General features: G+C 29.1%; 1 long non-coding RNA gene across 3 annotated transcripts; it reads right to left on the minus strand.

The window, feature by feature from the left end:
* Positions 1-4,187: 4,187 nt before the first annotated feature.
* On the minus strand, positions 4,188-10,295 carry LOC145004103 (uncharacterized). 3 transcript variants are annotated; one of them, XR_013662269.1, is made up of 4 exons: positions 9,309-10,281; positions 8,768-8,928; positions 8,544-8,585; positions 4,188-5,802 (listed from the first exon to the last, which is right to left on the minus strand). It is a non-coding gene; the product is annotated as an uncharacterized LOC145004103 (long non-coding RNA). The 3 variants fall into 3 exon arrangements; XR_013662268.1 differs by lacking the exon at positions 4,188-5,802 and having other exon boundaries at positions 8,418-8,585; positions 9,309-10,280; XR_013662270.1 differs by lacking the exons at positions 4,188-5,802; positions 8,544-8,585 and having other exon boundaries at positions 8,730-8,928; positions 9,309-10,295.
* Positions 10,296-24,897: the final 14,602 nt, after the last annotated feature.

Here is a 24,897-nt window from a genome sequence, read left to right on the forward strand (position 1 = left end):
ATCCCTTCCAAATTGTTTCTTTTAATTCTCAAACCTCTTCCACATCAGACAAACATGAAACATAACTTTCATTAATCTCTTGTATAATCAACACCAACTTATCAATGCTCAACAAGTTAAAGTTTCAAACAGTTTTGGGTTTAAACCCAAAACCAAGGAACCGAACCCATCAGTTTAGGTTTAGGATTTGGTTTTAAATATTTGAAATCGATATCATCATTTTGGGTCCAAACCGACCCATGCGAAGGCCTAGACTATGTGTGTTTGTAAGGCGCATACACACACCCATACACTCACATATGTCTCATCACTATGAGTTTATTTACAAATACCTTTTTCGAAATGACCATCATCACGATTGATTGGAAAGAGTAGCTTTTTATACTTGATTTGATGGATGGAGACAAATCTTTAAAAGTCGATAGCTTTAATAAGAAAATCGATATTAACAAAATCTTCATCCCCTTGCTTATATGACATGTTAATTATACCAACTTCCAATATTTAATATTTTTTGGAAATCAAATACCATCCTACTTTTTATTCCTACTAATATTTATACACATTAGATCAAAACAAATGTTAAAATCAAAAAATGAACTAATATAGAGAATCGGTAGATTCTGCATATCATAATTTTTTTATGAGTACGAAAGTGGTTAGAAACAAAATATAGAAGAGTAATAATTTTTCAATATTTTTTTTTTATATCTAATCATACAATTAAAATTTATATTATTGCAATACATTTATAGTCATATTGTAATAACTATATAACATAACAATCAACTAAAATAAAAGAAGTATTTTATATACAAAAAAGTTGGTTTATATGATCAATATTGGACCATCCTATATCTAAGGGCAATTATGATCTTGTGTACCAAAATAATGATATTGGACCATCGAAAAAACATAAATATTAATTATTGAACTAGAGTCGCTGAGGAGTATATTGAGAATGATATTTAGACTCTCGGATGATCAAATGATGTCTGGAACTAGAGTTGTCGAAGAGTATATTGATGGTTTATCATGTACCAAAATAATGATGGTTTATCATGTAGTTCTTTAATCAGACATCATTTGATCATCCGAGAGTCTAAATAACATTCTCAATATACTCCTCGACGACTCTAGTTCAATAATTAATATTTATGTTTTTTCGATAACCCCAACTTAAACATACTCATCTCTTCTTTTTGGTAGCTTTTACTCGAGCAACCAAAATTTCTTGTGTCGCCTACGCTTATGCACGTTTAAATATGTTCTTCAACCCTACTAAACAATTCTAAATCCATCAATCATACGGGCCCCAAACGGGTTATCTCACATACGACCCGTAGGTATTGTAATAACATAACACCTATTAAAGTTTGGCGACGGAGAATCGACTCACCTAATACGCCCACACACGCCTAATCCCTAGCGTGAAATCTTTGTACGTTTATTATTATTCTGGTTTTCCTAACCCTACTAATATGTGTGTGTGCTCTTTTATGTTTATGATTATTCTTATTTTCCTAACTCTTTTCTTGCTTATTTAATGACTTTTTCATATATGTTCATTTATGTTTGTTCTTGATTTGAAATTTTATGTTCATTTAATTCTGTATGGTTCTTGATTTGAATATTTATGTTACCTTATGTTTGTTTATATTCATATGTGTTTGTTTATGTTCAATTATATTCGTTTGTTTATGTTCGTTTTTTGGTACGTTGATTTAAACAAACGAACATGAACAAATTCTTATTTGTGACCGGTTAGTTTGTTTACAGTTGACCATTCTCATTTCCTTAACTTGTTTCATGTCAACGTTGTAGATTTTTTTTCATCCGTTATTTCTTATTTTGGATTTTGTGCTTGATTTTTTCTATTTAAAGCTACAAGTGGTCATTTGATTTATGGTAGTGCTTTGAATCTGCAACTAATGGTAATATGGTATTGCTTTGAATCCGCGATCCTGTTTCCACCGCCCTTGAACTTGCTACAAGTGTTATCTTTATATTGTGTGTTTATTTTTTTCTTTTTAACTGTTCTGTGATAATGCTTTAAATCCACTTGTATTAGAAGAACATGAATGCTTACCTATTTTGTGTGTAAATGTGAACAACCGAGCATAGAGAATGGTTCAGATTTGCCTTTGAGCTGAATGGTTCAAAGAATCATTGAGAGGCTTTCACTGAATCAAAGATGAAAATTTTCACTAAATCAAAGATGAAAAATTAATGAATCAATATCTGATTTTTTTGTTACTCTCTCTTTCTCTCTCTCTCTCTCTCTCTCTCTATATATATATATATATATATATATATATATATATATATACACACACACACACACACACTAGTTTATAACCCGTGAGAACCACGGTTATAAAATTAATTGAACTTTTATAATAAAAGTTTATAATTATTAATCAGTTATTTTAAATAAGTCATTTTAAATAAATTATTAATTAACATATATATCAAAATTTTTAAGTTATTATAACTTAAAATTTAACATGTAATTAGAAAATGTTGAAATGAATTACCTAATATATCTACATGACACATGATATAATATTAATGAAGAATTGTATTAGAGTGACACTTAGCAAAAGGAGATTAAAAATATTCATTTATTAGAATAGGAATATATATATATATATATATATATATATATAATATTTATTAGTTTTAATCAGTTAATATATTTAATTAAATACAAAAAATAAAACTAAGTGGTTTCTAGAGAAATTTATACCACCAAATAGCATTTGTCTGACATTTTAAAATTTACAAAAGATCAAATATGAAAAACAATTTGGTCATATAATATTTTATGGTTTTTATTTATTTATTATAATTAATTAATGTTATTTTCGAAAACATAATATATACTTAAAATTTGATAAGTTATATGAAGTGATTTCATATGTTATATGGGACATGTTCATTGTGGAATCAGACTTGACCAATTATGTATATTCCATATATGTTTTGTGTGTTTAGAACATGCTCATCGTGTTCTGGAAAAAATCACCGTGTTCTAGACTGCTATTTCCTATTCCATACACACTTTACCATCACATACATGCCACATGTACTCGTTAACAATGCGAACTAAGACTAAGCATTGACGATTATTCGACATCTATGTATTTTTACCTTAGTTAAATGCATTTCAGACCAGTTATGCATGTTCTGCACATGATCATTGTATACCGGATATGTTTTTTCTAATCAAGATTACGATTTTACATTATTTATATCGGTAAAATATAAACAAAAGATATAAATAGAGAGAACATACACACAACACCACAACCCCTTCATCTTCTGAAACCATTTTCATGAACAAGCTGAGGGTCCGAAATTATATACGTACCAAGATCTTGTGGGTATCATATTCCAATGAAAAAAAATGAACGTATATGGGGACTATTAAATTTGGGTAGGTGATGATCAATATCAAATTTGTTAGATCCAAATGACCTATACCAAATAAATCAATTGTTTCTCAAAACACCAAAGTAAACATTCTTTTATGTTATTTCCTTTAATATTTAGTTCATATTTCAGTATCCCTAAAATCAAATAACTGAAAGTTCAACGTTAAATTAAGGTTTTGTTTGACAAACTAACTGAAAAATCTAGTTTTTAATAAGTTAATTTGTTAATAAATTATCTAAAACTAATTTATCTATAAAACAGTTTATAATTACTTTATATGATACAATAAACTATTTATGTAGTTTTACGAAATATTAAATTACAACTAGTATAAGGAACGGTGCTTCGCATGGGTTAGAAGGCATTTTTCTTTGAGATTTGTGTATGAGAAAAAAAACTTAAATTAAAGTTTACATCCGTTTATTACCAAATCTTTCTTTATATTCAAATGGATAAAAGCAGATAGATTTTTTCTTTCCCCTGAAGAGAAGTCATAGTTTTGGTGTCATTGATCCCACAGTTATATGTCAAACATTTATGCAATTAATAGAATGTGTTTAATGCAGGAAACTTAAAAACCAAAATAACAATACACTTATGATTTCATTTCAAAAAAGTAATATAATAATTAATAAAAAGAGTTAAATGCACGAATGGCAAGGCAACACATAAAATTAATATAATATATTTTTTTAATTAAGTAAAATATTTGAAATTAATCAATGAATGCCCCAAAATAAGGACTAACATTACTAATCTTGAATATTACGCACAAAAATTCTTCACTCAACACACCTATAAATTGTAAAAGTAAAAATTTGTGTTGGTGATTGACATTCTTACCTTCATCATACTACTTTTACCACCCGACTACCACCGCCACTAAAGACATTTGGATTAGGTCAAAAAAATATAGAAGTAGAGAAAATGCAACACGGTTAGTGTTTGAGACAAAAAAAAATACAATAAAAAAAAAAAAAACAAACAAACTTGATGTTTGGGTAAAAAAAATGCATAAACAAAAAAAGGAATAGGAACGTGGTTGGGTAAAAAAAATTCAAAAAATTCAGAAATACAAACATACATAAAGTTTGGGAAATGGACTTAATAAGGTAATTAACTTTTTGGTTTTTTCACATCTGGTAACTATCTTTTTTTTTTTTTATACATGTAGGTAATAAACTTTTTGGAAGTGTTCACATATGACAATTATAACCAGTTGTAGCAGGTTACATCCGGTCATAATGGTCATATGTGAACACCTCCAAAAAGTTCATTACCTAGATGTGTACAAAAAAAGATAGTTACTCAGATTTGAACAAACCGAAAATGTAAGAGTAAATCACACGAATGGTCCCTGTAGTTTGGGTAATTTGTGTGTTTGGTCCCTAACTTATTTTGTAACTTGGATGATCCCTACCATTCATTTTTGTTATGCGTTTGGTCATTGTCTTACCTCAAAAGACTAATGTCTCATTTTTTTAATTAATTTTCTTATTTATGTATTTATTTTTTTTATATATTTTAAAAAATTAATAGACCCTACATATTTGTATCTCCTCACGCTAAACCTGAAACCACATTCGAGAAATTTAAGCTTGATCCCACCAGTCACCATTCTATTTGTCATCCTCGTCAACTTGTCTTTCTTTTCTATCTTTAATGATATCAACATCTTCACTATCCCTTCTTTTTTTTTCAGTCCTTCAACTCCGGCGAACCAACACCATTACCCTTCTAGTGGGTCGTGGTGGTGGAAAATTCAATGAAGAGACAATGAGTTGTAGGTTGATTCGTCGAAATTGAAGGATCGAAAAAATAAGGGATGATGAAGACGTCAATATCACTAAAGATGGAATGGAAATAGAAGTTGATGATGATGAGACATGGAATGGTGACTAGTGGGACCCAACTTAAATTTCTCAAATGTGATTTCAGATTTAGGGTGAGGAGATGCAAATATGTGGGGTCTATTAATTTTTTTTTAAATATAAGAAATAAATACATAAATAAGAAAAAAAAATTAAAAATGGCACAATAGTCTTTTGAGGTAGGTCAAGGACCAAATTCACAACAAAAATTGTGACATCCCCAAAATCACGGCCAGAAAAGACTGATTTTGTTTATGCTTTATAAAAATCAGAGTACTTCATTTTATAAAAAGGTTGCGGAATTTGTTCCCAGAAAAACACGATAAATACATTATTAAAACATTTTCGAAGAAACGTATTTTTATTCATCTTAAAACGTTTGGGATGTCATCGTTAATACAGAAACATAAGCATAAACAGAACTTACAATTATTTACACTAGTGATCTACATCTCTTTAAATCTCTCAGTGTAATGTCACTTCATATCGCCACCTGTGATGTAAATAAACTGAGTGGGTCAGGTTGGGAAGCCTGGTGAGTACATAGGGTTTTCAACCCATAATAATATAATTATTATGTTCAATCAAAGAATCAACCCAATTACCCATCCCCGTTATCTTCTTTACTCTTAAGGATTTAACCTAAGAGTCGTCTATCCTGCATTCGTTTATTCCGAAGTCCCTTACTTCCAGGGTCATAGGACTGACACTAAATCCATAGCTGCCAATGTTCGTTCGTAAAGCACTAATTCCATAGCTGCTATATCTTACTCATCGGGTACTAAATCCATAGCTACCAGTGCTCAACAGGTACTAAGTCCATAGCTACCAATTCCTACAAGTACTAAATCCATAACTACCAGTGTCTAACTAATAGGTACTAAGTCCATAGCTACCAACTCCTAACAGGTACTAAATCCATAGCTACCAACGTCTGACAGGTACTAAGTCCATAGTTACCGGTGTTTGTCCCATAGGCACTAAGTCTATAGCTACCAATGTATACTCACGTCATCTTCTATCTCTCATCATTCATCTACCCATCATCATACCCAACATAGTTTAAATCCTTTAAAACATGTATAAAACGTTCATCCAGCATAGACAGCAAGTATTCAGATAATATGCACACATAGAACGTAGTTTATATAAAATACTTCATATCTATGTGTAAGATGAAAGGGACTATGCACTCACCTGATAGGTGGTGACTCAACACTCGGACAGCGCTTCGATACTCTCAAAACAACCTTCCTTCGATAAAACCTAGTATCAACACCACTAGGGTTTAGTCTACCGATATCCGCGACAAATTAATAGTCTGACTATTATTATTATTATTATATAAGCGTTAAAAAACACTCAATATAACTCATAATAATAGCCCAAATAATTATTTTAAGGTCCTAATAATGTTACTATAAATAATTAGGAGCTATATTAAAACTAGCGTAGGCGTAGCTCACTTACAGCGGGTTTTTCGCAAAACCGGGCTTCGCTAGAGCAGCGTTTCCCAAGCTGAAAGGCTCTTTTCTCGGAGCCGTCGGGCTCTCCGGGGCTCCCGCCTCGTGCTAGGGAGTTACCCTAGGCTTTAGGGGGTTAGGGAGGCTTAGAGAGAGAGTTTAGAGAGAGAAAGAAGGGTTTAAAGGTGTGAGAATGAATGGAACCCGACACCTCTATTTATAGGGGTGCTAACTGGTCTACTCGCCGAGTAGGGGGGACCTACTCGCCGAGTTGGTCCATGTGGTGGCCTTCTGGTGGTGCCACGTGTCCAATTCTGGTGGTGCCACGTCACCCTCTATCGCGTATCAGCCTTCAAACTTATAAAAATCATAACTTTTGTATACGAGCTCCGTTTTCAACGTTCTTTATATCCACGCGTAGGTAAAATCAAGATCTACAACTTTCGTTTAGACTCCGTCGGCTAATTCTCGACTGATCTCAAATTTAACAGTAGGAGGCGTTTAGACTGTTAAATGACCGCGAAGAATTCATAACTCCTTCATACAGACTCCGTTTTCGTTTGTCTTTTTACCGTTGAGTTCCTATTAATGAGATCTTCAACTCTCATTTAGGTCATGTAAGCCAAAAACCGCTCGAACTAAAATTCGAGTTTCGGGTTGTACACTTCTAAGCCGAGTCTTAGAAAAATCATAACTTCCTCATACGAAGTCAGATTTGGGCGTTCTTTTTATCGATGCTCTTAGTTTAACATATTATACGACTTTTGTTTAGATTGATAAGGATAAATCTCGCTCTATCGTAAATTCACTATTTACGCTTCCCGGTGTCGTGCCGGTTTTGCCGTAAAACTTCGACGGGCCATAACTTCTTCGTTATAACTCGGATTTCGGCGTTCTTTATATGTACGGAAACCTTGTGACATATTTTAAAACTTGGTTAAGATTATTTATTCTAAATAATCTTTTGTCGAAAAGTCATTTTCGACCCCTATTGCCTCTAAATTGACTAGCCCGGATCTGCGGGCGTTACAAAAATAAATAGTAGGGATCATCCAAGTTAAAAAATAAGTTATAGACTAAACGCACAAATTATCCAAACTACAGGGACCATTCGTATATTTTACTCTTACCTTTTTGGTTTATTCATATATGGGTAAATATCTTTTTTTGTACACATCTATGTAATGAACTTTTTGAAAGTGTTCATATATGACTGGTTATGGCCGGATGTAACCTACTACAGCTGGTCATAATGATCATATGTGAACACTTCCAAAAAAGTTCATTACGTAGATGTGTACAAAAAATAAATAATTACCCAGATGTGAACAAACAGAAAAGTTAATTAATTTATTAAGTCCATTTCCCCTTAAAGTTTAGGTCAAAAAAGGTTGACATAAATGTGTCTTGGGTAAACAAACCTGATGAACCCAAGGTAAGGTAGTGTTCATATCGGGACTATGTAATATGCTATATATTTTGCTATAACAGTAAGTATATAGCTATTTGGCAACTTAAAAAAAATCAGTCAAGGTTATCAGTTAAATGCATTACATGGCAACTTACTTTCATGTATTTATTTATTATTGCAATATAATTTTATTTCCTTCTATTATAAAATTGCATTTTAAAAATATACCCATTCATAGTTATGTCATTCAAATACAAAACAAATGTAAGTGATATATTTTTACAGGTAGAGTGTTGTAAATGATCAATTCAGTTTGCTTTCAGTTTCTATGTAAAACTGAAAACTTGGCAAATAATTTACCTTTTGAAGTCATTTTGAACTCAAAAAATCATCTTTATGTAGCTGCAAAATACAAACAAAAGACAAGAGTAATTACAAGTATGTGATCTAAAACACTAAATATAGTTTCATTGGTATAGTTTCAGTTTTACTATTATAATGACTTGTATCATTTTTGTAATATCATTTCAAAATTATAGGATTAAGTTCTACAAAAGGATCAATTTTTGTTTTTAATTACATACCACATCCATAATATTATGTAGCAGTACAACAATGGTCCTTGTTAATGGAATAAAAACCCCTCAGAAACCTAAAAGAGATGCCATATAAAAACGAACACCCAACTTTGAAATGGATAGAATCATTTGTTACTCTTACATACGATTTGGAAGAACAAAAGCACCTGAAGCACAACATAAGAGAATAGTGAGTACCATAGTAATGAAAGAGGATTCAAGATGATTGTTCTTACAACTCTTGTAATCTTACTTGTTAGAGCTAAAACTCATGCAACATGGAAAATATATAGATTATAAAATTGCAAACAACAAAGAAATAGAATAAGTTATTGTTTAATGGCATAAAGGTAAATAGAGTAGGAGGAATATACAAAGATCTAGGGTCAACAAGTTGAAAGCTGCCATGATAAGGCATTGATGTTGGAACTCCTTTAAAAAAAGTTGAAATTCATCATCATATATCTGAAATTAACCTAAGGCATTGAATTCGGTAGAGTTTAATAGAACATTTATTAAATTAAATTAAATTTTAATGTACACATACCTCCATCTATTCGATTTTAAGAAGTAAACAGGGTAATTATGAAGCTGATCATGGTGGTGGTGAGAAGTTGTGTGTGTAGATCTTTCCTCCGGTTTCTCACAGAGGGTCGCGGATTGTGTGAAAGCTCCAACCGCCGATGAGCACAACTTCTCTCACAGATGTTGTTTCTAATTTATTTGATTTCGACTTTAATAGGCATATTTAACCTTAATGAAGAGATTTAAGAGGCAGCATATATAGTTTTATAAAAGTAAATAGAAACGAAACCCGAAGTAAACATCGACATCATTGGTTCCTATTGCGATGTTACATAGTGACTTTAGAATTCACCGGACAGAGCTTTGTGGAGAACATCCAAAATGATGCTCAATCGAGAAGTTGTAGACGAAAGAAATCAGTGTAGCAGGTAGAGGTGGGTGGGGAAAGTGGTGGATGACGTGCGGAAGATCTTTGAAGGAAACAGAATTTAAAGATGATACGGTCACTCTAGGCGGTGGAGAATGGAGAATGGAGAAGAATGAGCGTTGGAGTGTAGAAGGAACTGGAAGGTAGAAGTCGATTAATAGAGGAGGTGGATCGGTGGAAAGACGTCGATGCCTCAACACTGCCACCGACAGCGGCTTCTACGTCCTTCGTCAACCCCATAGTTGGGTCGTCAAAGGTAGAAACATTAGATGGAGAGGTGTAATCTGATTGTGGCGAGGTGAGGATCCCATTGTAAGAAGAGATGAGGCATGTAAATGGCTGATAGCGAACTGTAATCGAAGCGGTGGATGGGTGGGTGGACGTAATTAGGGTGGAGTTTAATTAACCCCTAGAGATGAAGGAATAAAGTTGGAATTGAAGTGGTGCGAGGTAATTGGATCGGGAGGTGGGTGAAGAGAAGAGATGAGGATAGAAGAACATGTATCTTGCAAATTGAATGAGAAAGTTGTGAAGCAAAGCCAGAACAACATGTGACCCTAACAATATTGATATCGACACAAAAGAAACGAAACATAAAAGGGACGGAAATGAAGACACTAACATAGACAGAGGATGAAATTTGCCGAAAGCAAGAACCGAAACAGACAAAAAGGCTGGGAGTTTACTGTAGCTAAGGTAGGAGAATTTTAATATATATATATATATATATATATAATAAAAAAATTTATAAACTACCTTGTTTTTACCTAAGAATACTTACAACTCATACACCATTATTGTACAATTTCCTTTACAATTTGCTACCAAAAACATCAACTTATAATTAGTAATTATATTCAACGATCATCAACAATTGAATTATATGTTTGAGGTACAAAAATGAAGGTTTTTTTTTTTTTTTTTTTTTTTTTTTTTTTTTTTTTTACCATTTGCCATTTTATCAAAACCTTTGCTACATGTCATTATATGAGATTTTACAATTATTTAAATTTCACATATCATTATATGGTACTAGTTTATAACCCGTGGTAACCACAGTTATAATCAAACTTTTATAGTAAAAATTCAAAATTATTAATAAGTTATTTTAAATAAATTGTTAATTTAAGAGATATTTTTATTAGTTATGTGAAATTATAATCATTGATTCAAATAAATATATAAAATTAATTTTTAATATATATTAAATATTTTTTTTTGTGAATTAATGAAAACAATAATTTAAAATTTAAAATAGAATCACATTAATGAGGATGTCTAATAAATTTAAAATGGAAAACTAATTGATTGACAAGTAGCAACACATTAATTAAAATGTCTAATATGATGACACATGCCAAAAGAGCTACTCTTTTATTAATATAGGGATCTTTATTTTTTTTATTAACCAATAATCAATTCAACTAATTAATGAGTCTACTATTATATATGTAAATTAATTATTCTATTTAAATGTTATTAATTTACAAATATATTTGAATTCAAATGGATGTTCTAATGATACAATTAATGTCATGTATTTGATGATATATTTGAATTCAATACATATCTTTAATTTTTTGGACTTTTAATTTTATTCTAACAAATTTATTATTTATTCAAATTTTATAAATAAATATGTATGGATAACTTATCTTTATCTCTACCTTAATAAATGAAAAAAAATATCATCTGCAAAAAAATATTTAAAATTTCTGATTCATAACAACTATTTACGATATGTCAATAATTTTTTTATTAGTATAGATTCAATAACACTACTTATTCATCATTTCGTTTGTATTTATTTTGAAAGTTAATTTAGAAAATATTCAATGTTTATACCTTAATTTTCAACATCATTATTTAAAATATGTCAATAGTCTTTTATTAGTATAGATTGAATTACTTACTTAACCATTATATCGTTCGCATTTATGTAAAAGTATTTTTTTTAAATATTTAATATTTGTACATTGATATTAAACTTTCATTTCTTAATAAACCTGTATACTATACGGTTTTTACACCTAGTTTATATATAATATTAAAATCTACAAACCATGTGCGAACTTTATACAAACCGATTTGATGTCATATCAAATCCAAAATCATGAATATTATTGTAAACAACTATACATACATTAATCACCCAAAATAATTCAATCCAGATGTTTTCTTTTACTTATTATTTTGGTTTTGTATCTTTCTAGCTTATTTAAATAATTCAAAAAAACTTGCATATAAATAAACGGGTCATTTTCGAGTTATATTCGAGTGGAAATTTTCAACCCTAACCTTAGCTGTTTAGTTTTCGTATCGTGTCGTGTCAACCCGTTTATTTAAACGAGTTGAAATATCTTACCCAAACCCGTTTATTTCGTGTTGGGTTCGTATCGGGTTTTGCGTCGTATCAATTTTTACCACCTCATATATATATATATATATATTTATATATATATATATATATATGTATATATATATATATAGTTGAAAATAAAAATTATATAAGAGAAAGATAATTGTGAAATTTATAAAGATGTTAGAAGTAAATCAAGTTAGGAGTTTGAATGTTAAGAACTTTAGACAATTACAAGGTACATAAGATATAAAATGACCTACTATGATGAATTATGGTACCTAAACTTATATATATATACCTTTTACTATATATATATATATATATATATATATATATATATATATATATATATATATATATATATATATATATATATATATATATATATATATATATATATATATATATATATATATGGGAAAAGTGAATATACCCTTAAGGGTATATAAACTTAGGTACCCAAATTCACCATATTACATCATTTTGTTTAATATATTCATTATAATGTTATTAAAATTCAATCACTAACTTGATTTACTTTCAATATTTTCGAAATTTCACAATTATCATCCTCTTACATCACATATTTGTGTCGAACACCTACTAGGCTATATATATAATAGTTGAAAATGAAAATTATGTAAGAAAAAGATAAATGTGAAATTTATAAAAATCTTAGAAATAAATCAAGTTAGAAGTTAAATTATAAGAATATTGGACAACCACAATGTATATATAGACAAAATTGCAAGAATGGTCATTGTGTATGTCAAAACTAGCACCTTTTGTCTAAAATGGGTTTGGCTCGCAAGGATGGTCCAATAGTTTCATTTTGTTGCGAGTTTGGTCCAATTTCCTATGAACTTTTTTATAATGACGGATTTGCCCTTATATTTTAATTTTCCATTTTTATTTTATTATCAGTAATTAAAAAACAATTAAAAATAAAACAAAAATAAAATATTCTCTCTCCTTCTCTCTCTCTCTCTCTCCCTCTCTTTCTCTCTCTCTTTCTCTTTCTCTTTCTCTCTCTCTCTTTCTCTTTATCTTTCTCTCTCTCTCTCTCTCTATCTATCTATCTATCTCTCTCTCTTTTTCTCTCTCTCTCTACAAACAAAATTAATACAAATCTAGTAGTGGATTTGTAAAATAAAGAACTCTAACTTTTATCAGTTTTATTCAATTCATTTTATGAAGTCGAATAGACTAAACACATACACACTCATATATGCATATGAATCTCAAGAACACTCGGTTTTTCCTAAGTTTAAGAACAAGAACATCATATTCACGAACTAAGAAATCGATTTCTGATGAACTGCCATCACCACCATCGGAATCGATTTCTTCTATGAATTGGCCAACTCAAACCCACAAGCACACAAACAACTCAATAAACATAAAGATGAAGGTAAACTGCACCCCTTTTATCCCTCTCCTTGAATCGCAGACACCGTATACCCTATATCAGTACAGGTTAAAGAGATTACGATTTACAGATGAAAGGGATTACGATTTACAACCTAGAAATTTTTGTGTCCTTTCCAATTATTGAATCAAATGCCAATCATGTCCCTCTATCTTGTTCTTCTCTGAATCGGTGCGTGTATCAATTTTAGGCGTAGAAGATGACTCTTGTAGAAGAACAACGATAACAATGGCATTGTAGCTCTAAACGACAGTGAGAGAAAAGCCAGGTATAGTGGTTTGAACTAGGAGGCGATGGTGTTGTTGGTATTCGTCGGAGATGTTACCTGGTTTAGGTGATGGGCGATGTACGATGGATGATGGCCAGATATAATAGGTGATGTTGAGGGTCAAGTGGGTGGGTCATGCAAGAGAAAAGATGTGTTTTCCGGTGATTATATTCTCACATAGGTCACTGAGAGGTTGCAACATGTTTGATTTTGAAATTGTTTTGAACTGATTTCTTTGAACTTGTCGAAGAAGACATATCAGATAGGCAAGGGAGGGATGAAGAAGATGAACTGTTCTTGGGTAAAAAGAAAAAAATATAGTAGGAATACGGTGGAGAGAGAGGGGGGGGGGGGGTATTTTATTTGTGTTTTATTTTTAATTATTGATAATAAAATAAAAATGGAAAATTAAAATATAAGGGCGAATTTGTCATTATAAAAAAGTTCATAGGAAATTGGACAAAACTCGCAACAAAACGAAATAATTGGACCATTCTTGCAAGCTAAACCCATTTTGGACCAAAGGTGCTAGTTTTGACATACCATAGTGACCATTCTTGCAATTTTGTCGTATATATATGATATAAAACGATGTACTATAGTGAGTTTGGGTACCTAAACTTATATACCCTTAAGGGTATATTAACTTTTCCATATATATATATATATATATATATATATATATATATATATATATATATATATATATATATATATATATATATATATATATATATATATATTCGTCTATGTTCATATATGATTATTCTTATTTCTCTAACTCTATAGTTACAACGTTATTTGACGACTTTTTAATATATGTTCACTTATGATTGTTCTTGATTTGAAAGTTCCTGTTCTTTTATTTAGGCGCGTTTTTTTCTAGTAGTTTAGCGTTTTTTTTCTGGTAGTTTATGTTAATTTATATTTGTTTGTTTATTATTACACGACACCCTTCTCATTTCCTTTCATGTCAACGTTGTAGATTTATTTTCATTCCTTATTTCTTAGTTTTGATTTTGTGTTTGCTGTTTTTCAATTTGAAGCTACAAGTGGTATTTAGATTTATGGTAGTGCTTTGAATCTACTGCTAATGGTATTGCTTTGAATCCGAGATCCTATAGGTGTTTTATTTTTTATGATATGTTATAAATCCACTTGTATAATATGAAATGCTTACCAATTTTGTGTGTAAATGTGAGCAACTGAGGATAGAAAATAGTTCAGATTTGCCTTTGAGCTGAATGGTTCAGAGAAACATTGGGAGGATTTGCGAGTCTCTCTCTCTCTCTCTCTATATATATATATATATATATATATATATATATATATATATATATATATATATATATATATATATATATATATATAAAATCTTTATTAGCTTTAACTAGTTAATATATTCCATTAAATAAAAAAATAAAATTGAATGATTTCTAGAGAAATTTATACCATTAAATAGTCTTTGTTTGGCACTTAAAAATTTACAAAAATATCAAATATAATATTTTATTGTATTTATTTATTATTGCTAATTAATATTATTTTAAAAAATATAATGTATACTTAAATGATAAGTTATGTGAAGTGATTTCATATAAAGTCGTCAGGTATATATAGCACGAAGACCACATACATACGATTACATTTTCTTTCTCTTTCTCTCTCTCCAATAATATATATATATATATATATATATATATATATATATGGTTAAGTGAATATACCTAACAACCTTATATAAGCTTAGATACCTAACCACATTATACTATGTAATTTTGTATCATATTTGCATTGTAATCACCCAAAGTTCTTAAAATTCAACCTCATAACTTGATTGCTTCCAAAATCTTTGGACTTTCACCATTATCTTCCTTCAAATGACGTCTTTCTATCGGAGACCTCCTGGCGGGCTTCGTATACTACCGTTACAAATCAAATGGTGTAGGAGGAATATAATGGTGAATGTCTAAAAATCTTGGAAGTAAATCAAGTTAAGGGTTGAAGTTTAAGAACCTTAGACGATTGTAATGGAAATATAATGCAAAACAATGTAGTATAATGTGATTAGGTACCTAAGTTTATATAAAGTTGTTAGGTATATTCACTTTACCCTATATATATATATATATATATATATATATATATATATATATATATATATATATATATATATATATATATATATATATATATATATTAGTTGTTTACCCGTGCAAAACGGCGGACGACAAATAGTTTGTTTCGACAATTAATTTTTTTTCGATAGAGAATGATTATTTTCAATTCAATCATTAATTTGTTTTAGGAAACATGTCATATTAAAAATACAGAAAATTCATAAAATGACCAAATTACAGGGTGTTGAGTATTTATTTTGATGAAAAAAGATCTGGTCAAAACCTTGGAAGAGAAGATTTATAGGAGTTTGTTTAAATTTTAATATTATTTTATTAGTGATTAGTTGTACAATTAACTTAATGATTTGGACGTCTTAAAAAAATACTATTATTTTATTCAATCTATTTTCAGAAAATACATATTGATTCAAATATCCCTCCTGCAGATGACTCTTTCTTAACAGGTTTTTATTTTAATCCTTACTTGTAATTGATTTCATCATTTTTAACTTTTTGTATTTTTATCTTATAAATATATTGGGTGAAGGCTTTATTATATCAGGTTTGTTGCTAAAAAGGTTTTTACTATGTTTCCTTAATGTGTTGGCTTTGCAGGTTCAAAGAACTCAACCAAGAGGGCCAGTTAGAGCATTGTATTATCATTAGTTTGTATATTTTAGCATCTTACTTTTGCAATAAAGAACGGTACTTAAACACAAGATTTGATATGATTAAGGTAGTTTGTATATTTTTCATCTTGTTTAGTCTAAAAATGAAACTTTTTTCATCATTGATCCTTATAATATCAAGTTTCATCACATGGACTTCCTGATTACATTGATTATTGTCCTTATTATAAGGTTGTATATAGATTTTGATCAATATTTTAAGGTTTCGAGAACCTAAATCAATATAAACCTTGCATTACATACCATCGTTGAAAATGTTCTAACTTGTGATCAAATTTGGTTTAAAATCACAATGATCAAATTGACACCTGAGTATTTTGGCCTTCTCAAAGACCTATTCATCGACTTTTGAATCACAACACCTGATATTCTAAAGGTTTATTTTTATAAACTATTATTTATATATTTTAGCATTTTACTTAGTAGTACATTAAATTAATAAAGGAATTAAGGAAAATGAAAAAAAGAAAACGATAAACAGTACAAGTGGTTTGGGTATGTATAAATGGAAGTAATAACCATTTAGAGGGTGTTTAGCAAAAAAGCTTATTGCTTATTAGTTTATTAACTTATAAGTTAATAAGTAAGTGTATGGTAACTTATGAAAAAATGACGTATTAGAGGTTTCCCACCGGAATAAATTATTTTAATCCAAACACTTTTTTAATTTATAGTGATATGGAATCTAATAAGTTGTTTTAAAAAAGGTTAGCCAAACACCCCCTTAATATGGTATGATAATGCTCTTGAAAAATATATATCATTTAATATTCATTTTTCGAAGTGAACGCAAAATGGTTTTAACTCTAAAGAGATCAAATTATTCGTCGTCCGCCGCTTTGAGCGGGTAGACGACTAGTGTGTATATATATATATATATATATATATATATATATATATATATATATATATATATACACACACTAGGTTAAAACCCATGTACTACATAGTTAATAAATTTAGAAAATGTTTTATTATTAATTTTTAAATACATAAATAACAGTTTCTAGAAAATAGAATGTCATATAAGGAAATGTTTTTATTTATTTATTTTTCTGACAAAGCCTTTCCATTGGGAAATCCCTATAAGTTGCGCTAAAGACTCTTAGCCTTCTCTTTAGTAGTTTCGCGAAAGTGATCAAAATCTTCAAAAAAAAAGGACCCTTTTACAAGGTAGAATGTTTTTTTTTCCATTCCATATTCGAAATCCTCATAGGGGGCCTTTTTACAAAGTACGATGCTATAAATGATAGTTTAAGAAAGTAAAATTTCATAACAAAAAATATTTTTATCCACTCTATATTCGAGATTCTCATAAAAAAAACATTTTACAAAATAGAATGCTACAAATGTTTGAAATCCTGCAAAAACATTTTACATAGTTTATTCCTCATAACACAAATACTATATAATAGAACACTTCGGACTCAAAATTCAAGCATGCAAGTACGTATATTGCTACTTCAAGCAGAAGGTTATATAAACAAATAAGTAAATTACCTATTTCGTCTTTATGGTTTATCTATAATTGCACATTTGTTTCTATTTCATTTTATCACAAAATTATCCCAACACTTGTATGTTACTATTGTTTTGGTCCTTGTAAATTAAATCAAAATGTCTATTTGTTACATTTTTTGAATTAAAAATTTGATCTTTTTCCTTAGATTTATATTACTTCCTGCCATCCCCGCCGAACCTAAAATAATCCAATTCCTCCCCTATCTTTACCAAGGAAACTCATTCACCTATAAACATCAAAAAAAGAAACCAAAAAATGAAGCCAACCAAAATGTAACAAACTTACACACACACACTATTGTATTCCACTGTTTCAAGATGGAAACAGACATGTATTTTATAATTTTTACTTTATTTAGTTTGCAACCAAAAGCTAAATATGATGGTCTGAAAGGAATATAGTTTAAGAGAGATCTTTAACCGCCATGTCGCTTTCATATGTAAGTCCAATCTCTATTAACAAATCTAATCCATTGTTGATGTTGGGCATAAAGTTGTTCCTTAAAAACTTCTCCTCAAGAGGGAATCAATACCCTCAAGCCTTCAACAATTAAATTTTGGAAATGAAGAAATGATTGTGTCTATATATATTGTTGTGTGTGTGGCTGAAGGTAAGCCGTTGTTCATACAAAAGACACTCTTACAACCTCTAATCATATAAAGGAAAGTAGCAGTCAAATAATCAGATTATAGACTAATTCAAACAACCAACTACCTAATTATTACTTATTTATTGAAATAATCAAATTCATCTTTACTTTCATCATCTTTATATAAATGTCAAATTTATCTTTACTGCACATCATCTTTATTAGAAGAAAGCATCCCATTAGAGAAAACTATAAATGATGAATAATATTCAATGTCAAAAGTAAATTCAAGGGAAGGCTTAGCATTCTAATAAGATTCACTAAAACTGAGGATAACCAAGCTTTTGGTCACAACAAAATATTGCACTTTAAAATCTGTGTAATTGATAAAAAAAAAACAAAAAAAAAAAGTTATTTTAATTTCTTACGAACTATTGAAAATGATGAAATATGGTCAAGAAAATAGAGTCGATTTAATCACTAGGTACTAATTAGTCCATAGTCCTAGATACTCTTCAGTCAAGTGTTGTCAAGTATGAATTTTCAACTTCAAATTTGAAAAGAACTTTATATTTAAAGGAATTCATATTTAAAGATATATATATATATATATATATATATATATATATATATATATATATATATATATATATATATATATATAGAGAGAGAGAGAGAGAGAGAGAGAGTGGTTCAAATGAGAACCATAAAAGATTAAAAACCCTAAGAACCCCCTTATCATAAGTAACATGTATTGTGAATACTTATTAAATATGTTAAAAATCATTATATTTGTCATTTTGGTATGTGAAAAGGGAAATTCATAATTTTTATAGTATAATTTTCATTTATACATACGTTCTTATTTTTACACACACTTTATTAAAATAAAATTTAATACAGTCCATTTACAGTTTAATATACAAAATTCACAACTTAATACAATCTATATTGCACTAATTGATATATTCAGATAAGTTAAACTAAAACTCTATCACCACCAACATATGCTGTCATCAACCATCTTGTGCCACCTTCGCAGCCATCATTCATTGAAAATCATATCTATATATAAAGTCATGTATTTACAGTTTAAATACTATATTCAGAGTTTAATAAACATATTAATTCCTTCAGTTTGAATTTAATGCAAAATAATTATCTAAAAACTAATACATAAATACAACAAAAAAAAAAATACATTCACAATAAAGTTAATAGAAAAATTCATTCACAAATCATTATTATTTTAACACAAATTTATATAAAAAATTCACAACTTAATACAGTAAATTATAGTTTAATAGATAAAATTCACTATTTAATATAACAAATTCATAATTTAATATACTTCAGATAAACATTGACAATTTAATATAGTCAATTCACGGTGTAATAAAAAAAATTCACAGTTTAATACACAAAATTCACAACTTGATATAACAAATTCATAATTTAATACATATGAAAGTTATATATTATTAACTTAAAACTAATATTTATAACTTCAGATAAAATATTCACAGTTTAATAAAGCGTATTCACAGTTAAGTACAATAAATTCACAATTGAATACACAAAATTATATATTTAGATCCATATTCTCAACTTAAAACTTATATTTAGATATTTTTATTTAGAGACATTTATATGTATTAAAATATGAATTTATTATATTAAAGTATGAATAAAATTCACAGCTTAATATACAAAATTCATACTTTAATACACTAGATTCACAACTCATTTACGTGTATAAAATTCAAATCTAGATAACAAAAGTTTCATAATTCACAGTTTAATAAAACATTTCAGATATTAATTCAAAACTTAATTCAATTTTTCAAACACTAAAATTCACAACTTAATGCATCAAAAAATCAGAATTCATAGTATAATACACACTTCAGACAACAATTCACAGCTTAATACAAAATTTTGAACACTTGTTCGTAAATTAAAAACTTACAGTTCTCGTTGAAGCATTTCATCAAACACCTTGTGTGCAGATTGTTTTCGATCTGATGTGATTTATAGATCTAAGATTGTCATGTTTCTTAGAGTCTTCGGTTATTATAAATTTGAACAGATCTAACCTGATCTGAGAAATCCTTGTGTCTTTGAATTTAGATCTAACAAGATCTACACTTGAAATTACACCAAACACATCAGATCTGACCAGATCTAACCAAATCCGAGAAAGCGGTGTGTTTTTGCTTCAAATCTGAAAGGTCAATGGCAGTTAATGACTTTTCCGACGTTTTTAGCTTCAGATCTGAAAGGTTGAGAGAGGAGACACAATGTTTTCTGGTGATTTGGAGAGGTTAGGGGTCGGAAGGTGGTTGGAAATGAAGCATAGCTCACAGATCTGATGGTACAAGGCTAACGTCAATGGTTATGAAGACGGTTAACCGAAGCAACAACAATGCAGGTCGTCGGAGGTTAGATGCTCGTCGCAAACACTGAAGGATTTCGTCTGATTGTAATGGCAGTATTTAACATCGATGTTATAGATTTGATGGTGGTTTGACGTTATCAGCAACAACAGTCACCGGATCATCGATAGTCATGATCGTCGGAGGTCGCATTGTCGTCCGGGTGGTTATGGCGGCGGTTGAGGAGTAACCGGTGGTGGAAATCAAAAGGAGACATTAGTTAAGTTATTGAAGCTTGAAGAGAGAGAAAGAAAGAGAGAGAGAGAGAGAGAGAGAGAGAGAGAGAGAGAGAGAGAGAAAGAGAGAGAGAGAGAGAGACCAAATCCAAGTCTAGATCTAATTTTGAATATAATGGGTATTATGTAAAAAGTGGGTTAAATTTAATTAGTTGGTTCTTAGGTTCGTGATCTTTTTCGGTTCTCATTTGAACCTTTATATATATATATATATATATATATATATATATATATATATATATATATATATATATATATATATATATATATATATATATATATATATATATATATATATATATATATAAGGGAATGCTCCTGTAAGTTCTTTACTAACTTAGCATTTTAGGCTACTGAGGTTTCCACTTTCCACCACTAACGGTAAAAAAAAGTCATTTAAGCTTGAATAATGAAAACTTTTACAATGGCTAAAAAGTTAAATATAATATTACCCCCCCCCCCCCCTTTCTCACCCCCATCCCACCCCACGACACACACTAATACACTAATACATACTGTAATTGTTTTTAATCCTAAAACCTTATCAAAAGAGCTATTAAAATTTCTAATAGGAACCAATAATGTTATTGAACTACTACATCTTCATTTGACGACCAAAGCGTAAATGAATAAACTATACCTTCCAAAATCATATATCGAATCACTACTTCTATCCGCTATCTGTAGAACCTCTATTATTTTTAATACTTTACTAAAAAAACAAATTAAGGTTAGAAACAAAGAAAGAGCACTTGGAGTTTACGGTGTCACAATGGTGACTTGATCCAAATCCACGAAATCAACACTTATATATCTAAAAACACATACACACATAAAGACAGTAGAGAGAAAGAGAGAGACCATAATTTCTTTTTCGTTACTTTGTTTTGAATATAACTAAACCAAAAAAAGTAAACAATAATTAGAAAAGTTTTAAGAACATTAACCTTCTTACATTCTTAAATCAAGTTTTTGTAGGGACTAAGGGTGACTTCAAAACCATCGATATGGCACAAAGAACCTATCACTCATATCCCCTGGTTCCTTCAAAAACACAAAAATGACTGCTACAAATTAACGGAAAAACTGAAAAAGATGTAAAAAACAAAGAACCAAATGAGAAGTGATTCAAAGTTTTTGATGAACCTTATAATCAATCGATTGCGTGTTTCTCGAGCAACAGGTAACGAATTGGAAATGAGGCAAGAATGTAGATGCAAGGTAGGAGGCAACTGGAAGGACTGGAGAAGGAACTAAAAACCCTAGGTTTGGGAGATATACGAAAATAAGATAGAAATGATTACATACTTGGAGAATGATCACCCTCGGTATAGCAGAATCAAAACGATGGGTATATAAGAAATCTTGGATGTAGGTATATATGAAACGGAAACATTCTCATCCATTTTAAGTATAGATAGGATTAGAATCCCTGATTTCTTGGTTAATTTATGAAATTCAAATTTCTAACCTAATTTTTTGGGAAATTAATCATGGTTATTGATTGGGATAATTATTGCTATGTATAACGATGGAGTGTGAATGAGCGGGAAATCAAAAGAGTAGTGAATATTATCATGCCAGGTGGCAAAGAAATGGTGTAAAAAGGGATATGTGGCATACGTAGGAGTCTTTTATTATAAGAGAATATATATATATATATATATATATATATATATATATATATATATATATATATATAGTTAGGTTGATGTGAGACGACCTAATTTTGTAAGACCGTGAAACATAAGTCTCGTCATTAATTTGGTAGATAAATCAAAAAACATTTTTAAAATGCAAAATAATTAAAAAAATTTGAAAATTTTTGTTTTCAAATATTATTTTCGGAATTTATATTTTCCAAAAAAAACCAAAAAAATATAAAAAAAAAACCTTTTTTTTACATATTCTTGTAGAATAAAAAGAATATTCTACATATCTGAGAAATCTAGTATAATATTCTAACATTCTAAAAATCAAATTAAAATATTTACAGTGTAATATTCTATTAACATATTTCATTTATTTAAAAAAAAATGGTAATTTTTCTAGGTAATTAAAGCTTCGAAAATAATAATTAAAAAAATAATTTTTGGATTTTTCCTTTGATTTTGCATTTTAAAATTATTTTTATATTTGGTCTCACGGTCTCATAAAATTAGCATGGTTTCAAATGAACCTGAATATATATATATATATATATATATATATATATATATATATATATATATATATATATATATATATATATATATATATATATATATATATATATATATATAATTTAAAAATAAAATAATAAGACAAATGTAATGGTAGGTATCTTATAGTCATTGGTGGATATTATGACATCCACCAATATGTTTAGCGGTGGGTATAATGGATGATCTAACATATAGAACATGTTTGTTATGAAACCGTGTTCCAGAACACTAATTCATATTCCAAACACACTTTTCTATCACATAGATGACATATTTTCTTGTTGCCATTAACTTTTCTATCACACAGATGGCATTCTCTGATTATCAATGACAACTAAGATAAGCATTGTTGATTACTTGACATCTATATATTTTGACCTTGGTTAAATGCATTTGGGACCTGTTATGCATGTTTTGCACATGATCATCGTATACCGAACATGTTTTTCCTAATCAGGATTACGATTTTACATTATTAATATCAATAAGTAGATAGAAAATACACACAACACCACAACCTATTCATTATATGAAACCATTTTTGTGAGCAATCTGATGGTCCGAAATACTATACTAAGATCTCCTGGGTACCATATTCTAAAAAAATATTATAAACAAAACATATAAGTAGAGAGAACATACACACAACACCACAACCTCTTCATTATATGAAACCATTTTCATGAACAAGCTAATGGTCTGAAATGTTATACAAAGATCTCATGTGAACCATATTCTTGAAAAAAAATGTATATATAGGGACTATTAAATCTGGATCGATGTTGATCGGCATCGACTTTGTTGGGTCCAAAATGACCTATTCCAAATAAATCCATTGTTTATAAAAAAACAAAAATAAATACTCGTTTTACTTATTTTCATTCATATTTTTAGTATCCTAAGGACAAATAATTGAAAGTTTAACTTTAAAATAAAATTTTGTTTGACAAACTAATTGAAAAACTTTTCAAATATTTAGTTTATAAGTTAACTTATCAATAAACTATCTCAAACTAGCTTATCAATAAACCAGTTTACCATTTACTTCATAAACTATTTATATAGTTTACCAAACATTAAATTACAATAAGAAAATTTATAAACTGCCTTGTTTATACCGAATCATACAACTATTGTACAACGTATATTTCATTTACAATTTGCTACCAAAAACATCAAGTTGTAATTACAATCAATGATCATCAACAATTATTACAATATACAATTGAATTATATGTTTCAAGTACAAAAAATATGTTTTAAAACATGATTTATGTATCCTATTAAGATCTACAAACCATGTGCAAACTTTATAGGAACCGATCCGATA

Source organism: Lactuca saligna, chromosome 7 (assembly GCF_052625555.1).
Source record: "Lactuca saligna cultivar CGN05327 chromosome 7, ASM5262555v1, whole genome shotgun sequence".
NCBI classification, from domain to species: domain Eukaryota; kingdom Viridiplantae; phylum Streptophyta; class Magnoliopsida; order Asterales; family Asteraceae; genus Lactuca; species Lactuca saligna.